We start from the raw sequence: 13,875 nt of genomic DNA, 5'->3' as shown, positions 1-13,875 counted from the left end.
ATTAGGGCTGGTTTTACAATGTGGAAAGTTAGTATACCATGTAAAACCAGACCTTTTTTTCGATCGCCGCGTTTTTTTTTTAAATTAGATTTTTTTTTCCCGGCGCTTATTTTTTTTTTCACCCGTCGCAACTTTATTGTCCCGTCGCAATCCACAAAGCCCGACGTAAATTACGTTTGCGCGCTGCACGTCGGGAAAATTACGTCACACGCATGCGCAGTACGGCCGGCGCGGGAGCGCGCCTCATTTAAATTGTAATCGCCCCCCGGAGAGGAGGACCGCCTTGCGACGGAGGCACTTAAGTTACACGGCGTGTAATTTCTAGGTAAGTGCTTTGAAGATCGGGCACTTAGTTAGAAATTTAACGCCTGTGTAACTTAACTGCTGAAAGTTAAGTTAGGCTACGTTTTTGGGAATTTGGCCCAGTGTTTTTTTCAAAAATTTACGTTTGTTTTGTTTATAGAGCAAAAAATAAAAACCGCAGAGGTGATCAAATACCACCAAAAGAAAGCTCTATTTGTGGGGAGAAAAAGGACATCAATTTTGTTTGGGAGCCACGACGCACAACCGCGCAATTTTCATTCAAAGCGTGACAGTGCCGAAAGCTGACATTTCGCCTGGGCAGGAAGGGGGTATATGTGCCCAGTAAGTAAGTGGTTAAAGCTTTTGCTAATGTTTACAGAGACAATAATCACTTTCACATATACAGTCTGGGCCAGATTCACAGAGGAAATACGCCGGAGTATCTACTGATACTCCGGCGTATTTTCAAATTTGCCGCGTCGTATCTTTATTTGTAATTCACAAAAAAGATACGACGGCTTTTGGCTAAGATCCGACAGGCGTACGGCTTTGTACGCCTTCGGATCCTAGGTGTAATTTTCCTGTGGCCGCTGGGTGGAGTTTGCGTCGTTTTCCAGCGTCGGGTATGCAAATTAGCTGATTACGGCGATCCACGAAGATACACGCGTTCGTCGCAATCTCTTACGTCGTCGCTAGTCGGTTTTTCCCGGCGCAAACTTAGGCCTGCTTTTTCATGGCTTATCTTTAGAACAGCCATGTTAAAGTATGGCCGTCGTTCCCGCGTCGAATTTCAATTATTATTTTTTTTTGCGCAAGACGTCCGGAGAATGCGAAACGACGTAACGCACGTCGCCGTTCAATCAATACGTCGGGGCACAGTAATTTCCAGCAAAGCACTTTGGGAAATTTCCTAACGGAGCATGCGCAGAACGTTCGGCGCGGGAACGCGCCTAATTTAAATGGTACACGCCCCATTTGAATTAGACGGCTTTACGTTACACCGCCGTAAGTTTACACGCAAGTGCTTGGTGAATCAGGCACTTGCGCTGAAAACTTGCGGCGGTGTAACGTAAAGGGGATACGTTACGCCGCCGCCGCAGATAACTGTGAATCTGGCCCTGTGTTTGTAAAAGCGCTTATTTATTTTTTTCAAATTTTAAAGTCTTTTATAATAAAGGTCAAATAAAAATGTTGAACATTCTCTCCAAAAGAAGCAAATTCACCAGACTTTATTTCCAGCTCAAAGTAACAACGTTTTATTGTTAAAAGCTGATAAAAAAAGTTTTTCCACTCTTGAGTCATCCGCTAAACCTAACTTCTTCCATTCATTCCTGCTATCATCACTCCTCAAAGAGGGTCTTAATACATTTATACAAAAAAATATATATTTCCCATTAAAGAAAAGGCTTCCTATTACTTTCTCACCGATGAAACAATCTCACCATTCCCGTCCAATCTCTCCTAAGATTGCCTTTGTTTAAACTTCAGACTAGAAAGGACATGATGACATGAAAGGCTCAGGAGAATGCAATAAGGAAATGTTTTCTACATGACATACAAGTTGGATATCCACAATCATAGTTTCCGAGCAGCTGTGTCTGATAGGCCCCGTCTCACTTTTTCATGGCTGAAGTTGTTGGTTTGATGGAGAAGATGCAGAAAAACCCAAAATGACAGGCAACCCTGGATTAAATGTTTTGTCTAAAGGAAATTGGCACCTTGGGACTTCTTGCAAATCAGGTTTCTCAACCACTGAAAAAATAAATAAAAAAAGACACGGGATAAAAAGTTTCTTGTTGAGTGGCCCATAGTACTTGGTCTATGTTTAAGCTGGGCGCCAGGAAATACGCTGTTGCGCCAGCTGCTGCAGGGGATGTTTCAGGATGGAGAGCAGGGGAAGAGACCAGTAAATAATTTACTGGCCCTTTCCTTTCCTTACTAATGAACACAGTGAGTGATCTGTACCGATTGCGCCTCTGTTCATTCTTAGTTTACTAAGCTTCGGTTTGTGAATGAACAGGAAGCCTCTCAGCACAGACCACTTCCTATTAATTCACTGCCCAGTGCAGATGAGGCCAGAGAGAAAGGGACTGGGAATCTCTGTCCTTAATTCCGTTCTCTGTATCAAAAGTGAGACATCAGGGGTCTGTTTAGACCAGGGGTGTCAAACTCAAATTCATCGGGGGCCGCATCAGCAGTTTGGTTGCCCTCAAAGGGCCGGTTGTATCTGCACTCCAGTTTTCTTGCGCTGCATAGGGAGCGCAGGGTTCAGGAGTGCGCTGCGTAGGTGTCACCCTCCTCTCTGGTGTCACTGGGGTCCCCCTCCTCTCCTCAGTGACACCAGAGAGGAGGGGGGCCCCAGTGACACCAGAGAGGAGGGGGAACCCAGTGACACCAGAGAGGAGGGGGAACCCAGTGACACCAGAGAGGAGGGTGTCACCCTCCTCTCTGGTGTCACTGGGGTCCCCCTCCTCTCCTCAGTGACACCATAGAGGAGGGGGACCCCAGTGACACCAGAGAGGAGGGGGACCCCAGTGACACCAGAGAGGAGAGGGACCCCAGTGACACCAGAGAGGAGAGGGACCCCAGTGACACAAGAGAGGAGAGGGACCCCAGTGACACAAGAGAGGAGGGGGACCCCAGTGACACCAGAGAGGAGAGGGACCCCAGTGACACCAGAGAGGCGGGGGACCCCAGTGACACCAGAGAGGCGGGGGACCCCAGTGACACGAGAGGAGAGGAGGGGGACCCCAATGACAGCAGAGGAGGGGGAACCCAGTGACACCAGAGGAGAGGAGGGGGACCCCAGTGACACCAGAGGAGAGGAGGGGGACCCCAGTGACACCAGAGAGGAGGGGGACCCCAGAGAGGAGAGGTGGGGGACCCCAGTGAAACCAGAGAGGAGGGGTACCCCAGTGACACTGGTCCCCCCTCCTCTCCTCTCTGGTGTCACAGGTGTCCCCCTGCTCTGCTCAGAACAGACAGCCATGCTCCCCGGGTGATAGTTTCTCTCCTACCTGCAGGTACAGATCTCAGATACCTTTTCCTCATGTCTGCTGTTGTGGTCCCAGGTCTAAAATCAGTGAGCTGAGGCGGTGCAGAGTGTCACGCCGTGCACTGGTTACTAGGCAAGCCTGGGGTGGAGCAAGATGACGGCGGTGAAACGTTACTTCCTGACAAAACAGCCGCCGCCGGGTGTACCAAGATGGCCGCTGCTCCGGAGCTAGGCCGAAGCCGGGGACATTCCTATGGCCAAGGCTGCGGACCGGATCACGTGGTGTGCCGATCGGTGACAATCCGTTGCACTTTCCATGTGCGCGGGCCACATGGAAAGGCCTGGCAGGCCGGATTCGGCCCGCAGGCCTTGTGTTTGCCACCCCTGGTTTAGACCCTTGACATTTCACGAAAATCTCCAAAAGGGAGCTCCAAAAAAAAAAAAAAAATTCTGATAACATCCACTACCCTACTGACACCTGTTAAGACCTGCAGTGGTTTTGGTACTGTGGCCTTCTTCCTGTCCCTCAATCGGTGATTATCGCTACCATAAGAGGTAGAGGGATAGTGGAGATGAATGCAGTTTCCAGGATGATTCTTCCCAATGGTTAGAATATTCCCCCAAACATGAGCCAAGACTTCATGAAGGGTGTACCAGGCATAGAACATCTTTATTGAGAAGGCAGGCTCTTATATACACACACACCAAAAAGAATACTTGCAGTAATCAGATGGACAATGACACACTCCACCCACAACAGCATACAATGGGTACGAACGAGCCTCCAATACACATTTATCATCAATAGAAATTCACACAATACAGTGTCTTGAGAGCCAGACTAATGCCGCGTACACACGATCATTTTTCGGCATGAAAAAAAAAAAGACGTTTTTAAAAATGTCATTTAAAATGATCGTGTGTGGGCTTCACATCGTTTTTCGGCTTCCGAAAAATGTTGTTTTTCCGGTTGTAAAAAATGATCGTGTGTGGGCTAAAACGACCTTTTAAACCCGCGCATGCCCAGAAGCAAGTTATGAGACGGGAGCGCTCGTTCTGGTAAAACTACCGTTCATAATTGGAGTAAGCACATTCATCACGCTGTAACAGACAGAAAAGCGCGAATCGTCTTTTACTAACAAGGAATCAGCTAAAAGCAGCCCAAAGGCGAATAGAACTTCCCCTTCAGAGTGCCGTCGTACGTGTTGTACGTCACCGACCGTGCTTTGTCCATCATTTTTCAAAAACGATGGTGTGTGGGCAACGTCGTTTTTAATGATGAAGTTGGAAAAACTTCGTTTTTTTTGGACATGCTGAAAAATAACGTTTTTTTTTTCATGTCGAAAGATGATCGTGTGTACGCGGCATAAGGTTCATTTACATGACAGTAGTAGACGACATTACCACAGCAAGCTTTTATAGTACACCCGCCCTCTCTCTGCATGGGAGATATTGAGATCAGTAAAGGAATAGACCAATTATCTCCAGGCAGAGAGCACACAATTTTCCTAAAAGTTTGAACACCCCTTTCCACACAAGGTATCCTTACAATTACATATCCTCCCGATAGCCCCGATCTGGGGGACCAACATATCCAAATTTCACCCAGATCAGTCCAGGGGTTCTTAAAAGAAAACCGAACCTATGAGAAAATACCGAATAAAGTCTATGGGCCAGATTCACGTAGAATCGCGGCGGCGTAACGTATCGTAGATACGTTACACCGCCGCAAGTTTTCATTGCAAGTGCCTGATTCACAAAGCACTTGCAATGAAAACTACGCTGGCGGCCTCCGGCGCAAGGCAGGCCAATTCAAATGGGCGTGTGCCATTTAAATTAGGCACGCTCCCGCGCCGGACCTACTGCGCATGCTCCATTTCGCAATTCCCGTTGTGCTTTGCGCGCCGTGATGTCATTTTTTCGAACGGCGGCACGCGTAGCATACTTCCGTATTCCCGGACGTGTTACGCAAACTATGTTAAATTTTAAATTTTGACGATTGCTGACTAAAGTTAGGGCACCCAAAACGACGACTAAATTTGCGACGGGAAACTAGACTAGCGGCCATGTAGCGAACACGAAAATCCGTCGTGGATCGCCGCAACTCCTAATTTGCATACCCGACGCTGGTTTACGACACAAACTCCCCCGGCGGCGGCCGCGGTACTGCATCCTAAGATCCGACAGTGTAAAACAATTACACCTGTCGGATCTTATGGATATCTATGCGTAACTGATTCTATGAATCAGTCGCATAGATAGAAACAGAGATACGACGGCGTATCAGGAGATACGGCGGCGTATCAGGAGATACGGCGGCGTATCAGGAGATACGGCGGCGTATCAGGAGATACGCCGTCGTATCCCCTTTGTGAATCTGGCCCTATTTTCTTCACAACACCATCTGCTCTTAGAAGAGGGAAGATCTGGACAACCGCACTCCAATAAAAATGCCTTTATTGTACAAAAAAAACAAAAGTGCAAACCACAGCAGGGTTACAGGATTTAAAAGCTGATATGTTTCACTCTCAACAGTGCTTAGTTATAGCTATACAGCTAACTATAAAGTTATAGCTATGACTAAGCCCCGTTGAGAGTGTGAAACACGTCAGGTTTTATCCTGTACCCTGCTGTGGTTTTTATAGGAGTGTGGCTGTCCAGACCTTCCCTCTTCTAATTGCTATATGCTTAGTCTGCACCTGATGCTTCCACCTTGAGGAGTGCGCCATTTCCACACATCCACCTGGAGCGCGGATCTCTGCTCTACGGGCACTGTACACTGCTCTGCTGATATACACCAATGGAGCTGTGAGTTACTGCCAGAACTGAGAACGTCAAGCTGCATTTTGTCACCTTGTGACTTTCAAACGAAAAGGGTGTATATTAACTTATTATCCCCAGGATGGGGCATTGTGCTGGAGAAACGGATTTCAGGAAATATTTTATTATTATACCTTTTCATGTGACAACACTGAAGAAATGACACTTTGCTACAATGTAGTGTAGTGAGTGTACAGCTTGTATAACAGTGCAAATTTGCTGTCCCCTCAAAATAACTCAACACACAGCTATTAATGTCTAAACCGCTGGCAACAAAAGTGAGTACACCCCTAAGTGAAAATGTCCAAATTGGGCCCAAAGTGTCAATATTTTGTGTGGCCACCATTATTTTGCAGCACTGCCTTAACCCCCTTGGGTATGGAGTTCACCAGAGCTTCACAGGTTGCCACTGAAGTCCTCTTCCACTCCTCCATGATGGAATCACAGACCTGGTGGATGTTAGAGACCTTGCGCTCCTCCACCTTCCATTTGAGGATGTCCCACAGATGCTCAATAGGGTTTAGGTCTGGAGACATGCTTGGCCAGTCTGTCACCTTTACCTTGGCTTCTTTAGCAAGGAAGTGGTCGTCTCTTAGGTGTGTTTGGGGTCATTATCACGTTGGATTACTACCCTGCGACCCAGTCTCCGAAGGGGGGGCGGGATCATGCTCTGCTTCACTATGTCACAGTACATGTTGGCATTCATGTTTCCCCCTCAATGAACTGTAGCTCCCCAGTGCAGCCAGCACTCATGCAGCCCCAGACCATGACACCCCAACCACCATGCTTGACTGTAGGCAAGACATACTTGTCTTTGTACTCCTCACCTGGTTGCCGCCACACGCGCTTGACACCATCTGAACCAAATACGTTTATCTTGGTCTCATCAGACCACGGGACATGGTTCCAGTAATCCATGTCCTTAGTCTGCTTGTCTTCAGCAAACATTTTTTTGGGCTTTCTTGTGCATCATCTTTAGAAGAGGCTTCCTTCTGGGATGACAGCCATGCAGACCAATTTGATGCGGTGTGCCACGTATGGTCTGAGCACTGGCAGGCTGACCCTCCACCACCCCTTCAACCTTTGCAGTAATGCTGGCAGCACTCATTTGTCTATTTCCCGAAGACAACCTCTGGATATGACGCGGAGCACAGGCACTCAACTTCTTTGGTCGACCAAAGGGAGGCCTGTTCGGAGTGGAACCTGTCCTGTTAAACTGCTGTATGGTCTTGGCCACCATGCTGAAGCTCAGTTTCAGGGTCTTTGCAATCTTCTTATAGCCTAGGTCATCTTTATGTAGAGCAACAATTCTTTTTTTCAGATCCTCAGAGAGTTCTTTGCCATGAGGTGCCATGTTGAACTTCCAGTGACCAGTATGAGAGAATGAGGCTGGGTTCACACTACTACACTACTTTCATCCTACTTTGCTCTGTGTTCAATGTTTCCCTATGAGAGAGTCTTGTAGCGTCCTACACAAGTAGGTCCGACTTTGAAAATGCTCCCTGTACTACTTTTGGTCCTACATTGATCCTACTTCAGGCCCATTGAATATCATTGAAGTCGGACCAAAGTAGTATCCTGTTCATGAAAGTAGGATGGATGTAGGACCAATGTAGGATAAATGTAGGACCAATGTAGCAGAGCAAAGTAGGATGAAAGTAGTGTAGTAGTGTGAACCCAGCCTGAGAGCGATAACACCAAATTTAACACAGCTGCTGCCGATTCACACCTGAGACCTTGTAACACCAACAGGTCACATGAAATCAGGGAGGGAAATGGCCAATTGGGCACAATTTGTGGTGTTGGATAGGTCAGACTATCTTAGAGAAATGTATAATATTGTAGGGGATTCCAATACCTATACATTACCTTCTGACCCTAAAAATAGGTATAAGAGAGAGCTTGAAGCCCTTGTAGCCAAGGGTTTCTATGAAGGGATCCTCACCTCCAAGGAAAGGCTATACTTGATACCTATAGCTCCCCGTACACCTACCATCTACTACCTACCCAAATTGCATAAGGATCTGGTCTGCCCCCCGGGATGTCCCATTGTTAGTGGGATAGACTCTGTCACGTCCCGGGTGGGCAGATATGTCGATTTCTTTTTGCAACCGCTTGTAAAGAAAATTCCACCAAATGTTAAGAATTCCAGACACATTATTAACTTGTTGTCAAATATTTCTCCAAAGAGAGGTATTTGGATGGTGACTATTGATGTCACATCCCTCTACACCATTAATCCCCATGCACTTGGTTTTGAGGCCGTCCAATTTTATTTGGCACATTACTCGGGCCTCCCTATGAGTCAGATTGACTTCATTATGTCTCTTCTTAAGTTTGTAACTACCTCAAACTGCTTCTGTTTCGATGGGAACTTCTATACGCAAGAGACGGGCGTTGCTATGGGGGCTAAGTACGCCCCGAGTCTGGCCAACCTCTTCATGGCTAAGTGGGAGGAGGATGTCATCCATTTTGAGGATATACCGCAGTTGGCCCTATGGGCAAGGTATATTGATGACATCCTCCTCCTATGGGATGGCTCTTATACTGGTTTGGAAGAGCTTATGACCAAACTGAACCTCAACCAGAGGGGGATACACTTAAAGTTTGAGGCTAGCCAATCAGAGATCCACTATTTGGACCTCAATGTTCGGATCAGAGGTGATCAATTGAATACCTCCACCTTTTTTAAGGTCACTGATCGGAACTCATTCATTCCCATGAATAGTTGTCACCATAGTCCGTGGCTTAAGGCAGTTCCTAAGAGCCAATACCTTATAGGCTCCGTAGGAACTGCTCCGATCCCCCGGAGTTTCTTGAAAAAAACGGTCCTAACAGACCGTTTTTTTTCTCGGTGTTCATTGAAAATAACTTTTTAGAAGATACAAAATTAACATTTTGGTGCTTATCCTAGTCCAGTATGGGCTGGATTAGCCCCTTTTCCCATATTCAATATGGCGTTTTATCTATTTCCTGTTCCTTGTGACCAAAACGAGGCTTGGATATATATATAGCGGTGAATCATTGCAGAGCCCATCCCCATTGAAAATGTCAAACTTATGACGAAACGCATCTGGGACGGTGTGCAGTGACAACACCGCGTTCAACGCAAGGAGGAAGGGCTCCTATTGTGCCGGCCGGCATTTGTTTGTATAAATGCTTGCAATTCACGGATGTCTGGGAGTAAGATTTTTTACTTATTAAACCTGTTTTTTTTTTAAACGTTATTACGCTATGGTCCGGTTTGTTTCAATTATATTTATGACCTACGGATCGATTGCATGATACGGATCTGAGTCTCCATGTTTTGATGACAACCGTACTGTGGCTTTGAAATACCCTGGGTTCATTCGCTGTTGGATTATCATACATTGCTGTTTTTTATCTGCAATCTGGTAAGCTGCTCTCCATGTGGTGGTGGTTTCCACGGATGTCAAGTGCACCTGGGTGTTGTTCGTCCTGATTCTTACTAAGACGTCCATTCAATACTCAACATTTATTTGGACTTTGTTCACACTGTCATATTCATACCAGCCTTGCTTGCGGAGTATATGTATTAGTTGGCACAGATTATATATATATATATATATATATATATATATATATATATATATACATACATACATACATACATATACACACACACACACACACACAATATATATATATATATATATATATATATATATATATATATAATACACACACATAAACACATACACACTATATTAAAATATGTGCAGTCATACCGAGCTAGAAATATGAGTGATACTGACAGGTCCACTTAAAATCAGATATCAATAATAAGGGGAAAGCAAGGTTTATCGAGAAATCTAGCTAGCTGCTGAGTGACTGACATCATGTTTTTCTTATAAATCAATTTAGAAACCTGGGAAAGAATTACAGTATATGTCACATTGAATTACAGTTAGCTTTAGGACTGTGTAGACCCCAGTGCGCTGTATTTATACATGATACCAATGTGATAACGCGAATACTGATCAGCAGATATGGTAATCTATATCTAGGTGCAGATCATACTTGTGAACCCCGCACCTGTCATCACAAACATGCCGCAATAATTCAATAAGGACGGCTGCCAGGCTTAAAGCAGATGGAGGGGGTCTGCAGACATCTCAGTCCATAACATGGACTTGCTCTTACAGGCAGGTTCTTGGGTTTAGGGAATAGGAATTTTTTTTTGTTTACAAAAGTTTTTATTGTAGAACAATAAATCGCATACAAGCAACGTTAGTACATGTAAGTTGTGGAAAAAGTACATCATAGAAGTACACACATGAATATACATAGAATGGTCAATGATGGGTAATCATATCGGTGCTATGTTGAGGCTTAGACTAACCAATCAGCAATATAGAACATGGATATATCTATAGAGGGAATGGTACATTCAATCGGGGAGTGACCAGTATGCCCATTTTGTTTCAAAGATGTGACGGCTATCATTGAGAACATGGTAGATTCTCTCAGTGAGCATCAAGAGATCCATCCTATCAAGTACCTGAGGCCATGATATAACATCAGATCTCCAGTTAAATGCAATCATCCACTGAATAGAGCTACAGAGTGAATGGAAAAGTCTAGAACATGGAAGGGGCACATCAGGGATGTTGTCATAGAGGAGGCAAATTTGAGGCGTGAGAGGGAATCTATGTTTGGAAGATTTTTCAAATCTGTTGGCTGCTTCCAGCCACAGGGGGGACAAGCGTGGGCAGTTCCAAAATATGTGAAGCAGTGTGCCCTCTGTCTGACAGCCCCTGAAGCAATATGGCGGGAGTGTAGGGTAAAAGGTGTGAATCTTAGACGGGGTAAGGTACCATCTGGCGAACAGTTTCATTGGGGTTTCTCTGAAAGAGATTGCTCTATTGCATTTCCTAAGATTAGTCGACATGGTGAGCCAGGTGTCAAGGGGAAGGGTGACATTCAGTTCGGCCTCCCATTGAAGCATAGGGTGGGACTTTTCAGGGATGGAGTGGGAATTAAGGTAATTGTATAATCTGGAGATCATACCCCTGTCTCTGGAGGAGGACAGGCACACCCTCTCGAAAACAGTGACTGTGGGAGTGGTGGAGAGTGAAAAGTGTTTTTGATAGAAGGACTTGATCAGTAAAAAATTTTCATGTTCAGAGGGGGGAATACTGTGTTCGCTTTGTAGGGATTCAAATGTTTTAAATCTCCACCTGGATTGCAGTGAATTCAAAGTGAGTAGATTACGGTTTATCCAGATGGAAAATGAAGGCCTATCATGGTAGGCTGAGATAAGTCTAGGGTCTCCCAGAAATGATGTGAGGGGGGAGATCTCTGAGGATAACTGAAAAAGGTCTCTAGTGTTGAGCCAGAGTTGGTACAGGTGGGCTACTATAATGTTGCGCTTGATGAGGTCACGGTATAGGACATATCTTGACCACAGAATCCCCTGTAGGTATAGTGGGGCGATGGATGAGGACTCAAACATCAGCCAGGGAATGTTCCTGATCGGAGAGAACCACTGGGATAGTTGTGATAGTCTCGCAGCCAGGAAGTACTTCCAGATATTAGGGAGGCCTAGGCCGCCAGAAGATTGGGATCTGTGTTGTAGTGCGTAGCTATATCTGGGTCTCTTGTTTGCCCATATGAATTTGTTTATAAGTCTCTGTATGGCTTCCAGCTTGGATCTCGAAACGTTAATTGGAAGTGAGCGGAAATAATATAAGAGTTTAGGAAGAATGGTCATTTTTATAGCGCACACTCTGCCCAGGAAGGAAATATGGTAGGGGGACCAGGTGTTCAAAAGTGTGTTGATCCGTTTGAATAATGGGGTGTAATTAGCTTTGAATAGTTCTCGGTGATTAGGGGTGATGTTGACCCCCAGGTATTTAATCGAGGAGGTGACCCATGTAAAGGGGAAGTTAGACTGGAGAAGATTGAGGGTGTTTATGGGGATGTTAATGGGCATGGCGGAACATTTATTTAGATTAATTTTAAGACCCGATATTTTATGAAATAGGTCTAGTTCTTTAAGAAGGACAGGTATGGAGGTGTGAGGGTTCGTGATGAAAACCAAGGCGTCGTCCGCATATAAGCTGATTTTATAATCGTGGTCTTCTTTAATGTATCCTGATATGTCATGGTTTGATCTTATGGCTTGTGCTAGAGGCTCTATGGCCAGGGCAAATAGGAGTGGGGATAGTGGGCAACCCTGTCTGGTGCCTCTACCAATAGGGAAAAATGTTGAGTTAACTCCTGGGAGCCTAATACGGGTTTGAGGGGAGCTATATAGTGCATTGAACCCCTGTAAGAAACGACCTGAGATACCAAATCTGGGCAGTATATGGTTTAGGTATGACCAGCTGACACTGTCGAAAGCCTTGTGTATGTCAAGGCTAAGGAGACAAGCTTGGCGTGAGTGGAGATTGGCGTCTTGGATAATGTTAGTGACCAGCCTAATGTTATCGGTGATCTGCCTATTGGGAATGAACCCGGACTGGTCAATGTGGATTAAGGGTGAGATAACTTTGGCAAGTCTGTCAGCCAAAATGCGACCGAAAATTTTGAGGTCGTTGTTTAGCACTGAAATAGGGCGGAAATTTTGGGGAAGTGAGTGGTCCTTATCGGGTTTGGGGATCAGTGACAGGTTAGCCAGAAGCATTTCATTTGGAAAGGTGTTGCCCTCCAAAATATGATTAAAGAGGTTTTTTAAGTGTGGGGCTAGAAGTGGAGCGAATTTTTTATAGTATAGGGAAGAATAACCGTCAGGGCCAGGGGCGGTGGAGGTTTTCAGAGATTTTATTATTTGAGTGATTTCTTCTGTCGTGCATGGTGCATTAAGGATATCTAGTTGATTTGGGTCAAGGGAGGGAAGGTTGAGACTTTCGAGCCATGACTTAGAGGCGGTCCCTGGTGGGATGTTAGGATCTGACATGAGGTTTTTGTAGAAGGAGTTAAATATTTCCATCACTTTCTGCGGGTGAGCCACAATATTGCCTCTCTCATCTCTAAGCTTATATATATGAGTAGGGTTGCAATCTTGTTTTAGTTTCCTAGCGAACATTGTCGAGTGCGAATTGCTATGTAGAATAAATTTAGCCTTGGAGAATCTGAGGGAGCGCTCAGCGTTGGCAGAAAGGATCAGGTCTAATGCCTTACGTGTGTCCTGTATTTGTTGGGTAATGATAGGATCGGTAGAATGATGTAATTTGATGTACAAGTGGTGTAATTCGTTAGTAAGTCTTTTGATGTCTGCTTGTTTTTCTTTGTTTTTTGCGGCTGCAATACTGATAATCTGGCCTCTCAGGACCGCCTTATGGGCTACCCATATAGAGGTGGGCAATGTGTCTCCATTCACATTATCTGCAAAGTAGTTTTCAATATAGGAGGAGATTGCGGACCTGTTTGCTGCGTCTGTCAGAAGGGAGTCATTGAATCGCCAATTGTAAGGTGATGGGATGAGGCCTATGTATGAAGTGGAGAATGCCACAATGTCATGGTCAGACCATGGGCACGGGTATATTTGAGCTTGAGCAGAATTGGCCAGTAAGATAGGTGTGGAGAATATATAGTCAAGTCTAGCGTAGCAGTCGTGTGGGTGTGAATAGTGTGTGTAAGCCTTAGTGCCTGTGTTGTGTGCTCTCCAGGTGTCTATCAGCTGTGATTTGTTAAGAAGACGATTGATGGTTTTAGAGAAGGATTTGGTATGGGGGGAAATATTGCTCCTGTCAAGTATTGGGTGGGCGGCTAGATTGAAATCACCACCTATT

Source organism: Rana temporaria, chromosome 2 (genome assembly GCF_905171775.1).
Source record: "Rana temporaria chromosome 2, aRanTem1.1, whole genome shotgun sequence".
NCBI lineage: Eukaryota > Metazoa > Chordata > Amphibia > Anura > Ranidae > Rana > Rana temporaria.
The sequence above is the reverse complement of the archived record's forward strand: the minus strand, read 5'-3'. Positions refer to the sequence as shown.